At 40.5% G+C, this 5,932-nt stretch overlaps 1 pseudogene; it reads right to left on the reverse strand.

Annotated features, from left to right (window-relative positions):
- Positions 1-1,008: 1,008 nt before the first annotated feature.
- Positions 1,009-2,742, reverse strand: LOC113618719 (oxysterol-binding protein-related protein 9 pseudogene; annotated as a pseudogene).
- Positions 2,743-5,932: the final 3,190 nt, after the last annotated feature.

Below are 5,932 nucleotides of genomic sequence, written 5' to 3' on the forward strand. Positions count from 1 at the left end.
ACACACCACCAGAGACTGGCAAATTCAATTTGAGGCAGTATGTGTGAGGGAAGAAAATAATTATCAGTTGAATATACTCTCAGATGGGCTAATAAATTAGCTAATTTAGAAAATTAGGTTGAAACTATTATGTTATCTTCAGGTTTTAAATAATGAACTTTTGAAGACAATATTGAAGCCTATCATGCCCAGAATATACTTATTGGGGATCAAAGAGATGGGGTCATGAAAATCAAAATGTCCAGCAAAGAATAGGCAGCTTCCCTGTTAAGGTCAAGGGTGTGAGGGCTCACTAATCTTTTCAGTCAAGCTATCCTCTTGGAAAGAACAGCAGTCATGGCACCTTCCTGGTAAGCAAAGGTCAAGAAAATTGTGTCTGGATGTCACAAGACAAATCAGTAAGTGCATCTTTTTTGTTGTTGTTGTTGGAAAAATTACTTTATGAAGCCTTAAGAAGCTCTGAGTATAATTAAACTGTAGTCCAGAGTTAGATACAATTTAATAATAGTTCAATTCCAAAATGAAAGTTATTGTAGGTGAGACCATGAAATTTCCTAACACGTGATTTTAATATGTTGTGCTAAATTTTCTAAAACAGCTCAGAGGAATCAATATTTACAGTAGATGGTGTATTTATGAAAAATCTGGCATCACCTATATTATATATGTATATATAAAACCCAAGATTATGTGAACTAGGAAACAGATGTATATCTCAACAGCAATACTAGAGTGCAGAGTCTGAGACTGGGATTTATAACGTGGGATTTGGAAAAGGAGCAGTCATCTTGTTTTCAAAACCTGAAGTTTTTCTCAAGACCAAAGTCAACATTGGAACTGCAACAGAACAGGAAAAAGGGAAGCTTTTCCTGCTTCAATTGGTCATCTGCATCAGAAAGTCCAGTATTCCTGAGATAGGAACCACTGCAATAAGAAGGGAGTGAATAGGTTCTCCCAAAGGAAGATTGTTACTTCATTGTGCCTCTGCCCTGGTCACCAGGAGCAAACTTTGCATTTCCCAACCTAATGCTTGGCAGCACTGAGACATTTCAGTCATGGTTCATCATAAACCCTGCGTTCTCCATCTTCGTGAAATAACCTTGTCTCCCATTGAATTTCCCTTTCCCTCCTTTCTCGGGCTTCTGCTCTTTGTCTTTCTTCAAGTCTATGCTTGGCTTCAGTTGCTGCATCGATGTCTCTGATTTTTAAGTTGAAAGTGACATCCTTCCAAAGGCAGCAGGATTCCTACTCATTCTCATCTTCCAACTTCCTCACTTTCTTCTTGATTATAGGCAACTTCTTGTTATCTATAAAAACCAGATATTTTCCCTTGTTGAGTATTTTGCATACATTACACCATTCTATTCCCCTTCAACTGAGCAGAAAGACTTCTTGTCATTTGGAGAAAAAATCTCAGCAGAAATTCCGTGCTTCTTGCCCCCTTAGAAAGGTTTAGTGTGGGAGATGATATTGGCGCTGTAGCCAGTTTTGGAACAATTAATGTTGCATTCTCCGCCTAGTTCCACCCAGGGCACTGTGAGGATAGACCTTCCATAACCATTGGGAAATGTGAGAATGTAATGTTCATCATGGTCTAGACACGAGACACAGCCCTGTCCTATGTTGTACACCCCAGTTGACATCCCAAGGAATTTTGATTTGGTCCAGATATGAGCCTTGAATTGTATCTTTTTGTTAAAACATTCAGCATAAAAGGTTGAAATGGGTGGATGATGGGAAACCTGCTCAGCCACGAATGTTACGCTATTCTTGGAAACCCAGGGAACTGGTTCTTCTGAAACTAGTTATCTTCAGTATCATTTTGGTAATGTCCAGTGACACTGAAAGTTCTCGCCCAAAATGGGCTTGTATGGTTTTTTGGCAACTGATCCTTTCCTTCCTGAGTGAAAGGCTGAGAGGTACCATTTTACAACCTGAGCCATTCGATCTCCGGCATCCTTCTGGTCACTAATGCTCACAAACAGGTCCGGATGTGCAAAAAGTCTGCACACATTTCTAAAAGAGATCTTCTTTCAAGAATAAATGTTGGAAGAACTACCTTAGTAAGATCCATTCCAAGCCTAACCTGTGACAACAGATGCACGATAACTCTCTTGTGCTCTTCCACCGACCCTGCCTCCCCTTCATCAACTATATCATCATGTGAATCGAAAAGGTCAGCATCACTTGTTCCATTGGACATGGAAGAATTAAGTGATTCCGTGGTATCTGGGTGCTTTAGACTATTTCCTGAGCGGCTGTGTGTCAAGACTGAGGCAGATCCAGAGGAATCTATTAAGTGCTTTTGGAATGAGCCACTCTGATGGAATTCATCCACATCATAGAATTCATCTTCACTGCTAGAATAAGAGAACTCTGGGACTGTGTTTGGAGACACGTTGACATGGCTTGGAGAAGTTAGACTTCTACTAGGTAGGGAGTGCCCACTGCCTGTACTATTTGGTGTTGGAGTCTGATGATGTCCCAAGGTAGCTAATACAAGGTCCAACTGGTAGAGAAGATGGACGCTGCTCTGACTTACACAACTGAGAAGGTTCTGGAGGTAAGACAGTCTGGGAAGGCATTGTGTTGATCACAGGTTCCAAGGGACTAGGTTGATATATTTCATCTACAGGATTAATAGTACTTATAATTCCATCTGCGTGCTTCTCCGCATTACACTGGTCTTTAACGATCTGCAGCAACAGCGTTAATTGATTCTACCATGCTATTTGTTGTCTCTTTGAGAGTTTCAGTTTTCTTTCTCCATTCATCATCTTTGCAGTTTCAAAGTTTGTCATCAAAAAGCTTTAACTGTTCTATCAAGATTTGTAGGTAAGCATCAGCATCTGTAAGTTTCTTATCAAAGTCTTGGACACTAGGAACAAATCCTGAATCCATACCTCCGCAAGTAGCCGTCAAGAAAGACCTTCACCAAGACCCCCGCCCTCTGTGCCTCCAGGGGAGGGAGCCGAGGGCCGCTTCTGAGCACCCGCTCTTCTCCCGCCTCCGCTGGATCACCGGGCTGCTGTGCAGTCAGTCCAGTCAGGTTCAGCCAGTAAGTGATCTCTGCTGTATTCCAAACTGCCACCGCAGGAAGTCAATGGACACCCCCAACTGCTGCTTCCCACAGGAGGCAATTAAGTGGTGCTGAAGAGGGCATGGCTGTGAATTTCCTTACCACACAGGGTCTTGGCTCACAGAATTAAATTTGCTTCTGGTCACCAATTAGACTTCTAGCTCTCCTTAACTAGCTTGCTAATGGGAGTTTTTCTCGAAAGAAAACTAAGTAGAGGAGTGAATGATACACGAAGCTACAAATTGTAAAGAAAAAGCCATACGGTTTAGAGGGGAGACCACAGATTTAGACTAGTACTCGGATCTGGGTCTGCCACTTATGAACCACAACGGTGAGCAAGTTCCTTCGTCTTTCTGAGCCCAAGTTTTCCATTTATAGACGGGGGATAGCACTACCTTGTAGGGATGTCATTAGAGTTAAGTGAAAATATGCATTTAAAATGCTTAACATTTGGAAGGCATGAAATAGATGCTAGCTACTGTTACTATTATTATTCTATTGGAAACAGTATTGGAACAGTAGTGACATCTTTTCATAATTTAGGTTCATATTTCAGAGTAAACAAGGCATGATGATTGACTTTTACTGGTTTGACTTGCAACATTTAGATGACTTTTTACTTTAACTGATAGCAAATTGAATAGAAACTTGGTTCTTCGAGTTTAAAAAATAAAATAATAGTATTGAAACCATAGAAGTAAATCCTAGCAGCAGCTAGAGGTACAGTTTCAAATTATGCAAGATCACAAATGAGAAGACTAGCTATCACTTAGATGGTGTTTACCACATGTCAGACTCTGCTCCTAAGACTTTTACATACAATAACTCACTCAAATTAAGCAACAGCTTGATTAATTTAATATCCAACTGCCAGGGAATCCTAGCAAACATATTTGATGAGTTGAGTTCTATTGACTGTTCAACCGGGGAGTTTGCTACTAGATCTGGGGTTGTCAAACTTATTCTATAAATGAATAGATGGCAAAAATACTGGGCTGTCAGGGTCATATGGTCTGTTGTAACTACTTAATTTTGCTGTAGTAGTGCAAAAGCTACTTTACACAAACAAATAGGTGTGGCTATTTTCCAATAAAATTTTATTTCCAGACATTGAAATTTGAATTTTATATGATTTTCTTCTTTATATGATTTGTTTACAACCATTTGAAAATATTAAAACAATTTTAATTGGCAAGCTTGACAAAATAGGCAGCTGGCAGGCTGGATTTGGTCCAGGAGCCATGGATTGCCAAATCCTGTATCAGACAAGCAAATATTGATATGTTAAGTAACTATGGAAAAGACTACATTACAAGACTGGAAATAACATCGCTTCCTTCCTCAGGTGTCAGTCTTTCTCTTTCCCTCTGTAATCTTGAAACTTAGTGACTGCTTCCTGTATCTAGTTAGACAGCAGCTGATCTACTCAAGTTAGACTTTTATATGTGAAGTGAGTATGAGATGTTGGGCCACAAACGTGCAGAAATGACAATTTTAGTACAAATATATTCTCTGTAATGGAACTTTCCTGGTCCTCAGAATCCTTTTTGTGGCCAACTGCTCATTCAATTGAGCAGTTCAGAATTTTCCCCCTCCCCTTTCTCCCAGGTTGCATCTCAGTTCTGGAGGATTACCCAGCACTAAGGCAGAGTACCGTGGGTAGAGCCTGGCCCTCATGTGGCATCTATCCATGCTTGCATCTGTTGAAATGTCATGGTCTGTGGTCCAATGACAGTTCCTGGTCACTGTCAACCCTCCATGATGACATGCTGGACATCCCAGTTTCCTATCTTGTCTGTGGGTAATACCTGTGTTTATTTCTAGAATCCCATCATCTGTCATTTGAGGTCTCTTCAAGTTCACCAGATCTTTCTCATCTAAATTCCACCCTTTTGGGGGCTTATAAAATGTCGCCCTGTTCTACCACACTACACTAGGACTGTGACCAACTAACTGTTTCTGTCTCCAGCACTGTCATCCACTTAGCCATCTCTCTGCTAAAGCTTGCACATTATGTTGTGGGGTGGGAGTCCTGCAAGGCTGCCATCTCCAGGGCTCATAATGGGAAGTAGGGTACAAGTCCCCCCTACTTTGGGACCCCAAACCTATAGGGGTTCTGTTGCTCCATGTTTACCTCTTCTCAGAGCCCACATCACCCTCTCATACTTGATGATTCTCAAATTCAGCTTCACCCCCATTTCAGAGGGATATTTTAAAATCACTGGAGCAACAGAAATTTGCTCTTATATCTTATGTATTCTTCCAAATATGTTCTTTTTGGCATTAACCTTATGCTTTGATTCCTTCAGCATCTGGCCTTTTGAGATATGAAAACTTTTTCTTTAAAGCTATTGCCTCCTATGTATTTCCAGAGTTAATTTTGAAACTCAGAAGCTGAAAATTGACTCCGTTTTTTCCCCATCTGCACAATGCTTTATTTTATTTTATTTTTTTTATACAGCAGGTTCTTATTAGTTATCTATTTTATACATATTAGGGTATATATGCCAATCCCCATCTCCCAATTCACCCCACCACCACCACCACCACCACCCCCCCCACCCCTGCTCTCCACCCTCGGTGTCCATACATTTGTTCCCTACATCTGTGTCTCTATTTCTGCCCTGCAAACTGGTTCATCTGTGCCATTTTTCTAGGTTCCACATATATGCATTAATATACGATATTTGTTTTTGTCTTTCTGACTTACTACACTCTGTATGACAGTCTCTAGATCCATCCACGTCTCTACAAATGACACAATTTTGTTCGCTTTTATAGCTGAGTAAAATTCCATTGTATATATGTACCACATCTTCTTTATCCATTCATATGTCAATGGGCATTTAGGTT

The sequence above is a fragment of the Aethalodelphis obliquidens genome, unplaced genomic scaffold, assembly GCF_003676395.1.
Source record: "Aethalodelphis obliquidens isolate GAN/ISIS:26980383/991018 unplaced genomic scaffold, ASM367639v1 scaffold6, whole genome shotgun sequence".
In the NCBI taxonomy this organism is placed as follows: domain Eukaryota; kingdom Metazoa; phylum Chordata; class Mammalia; order Artiodactyla; family Delphinidae; genus Aethalodelphis; species Aethalodelphis obliquidens.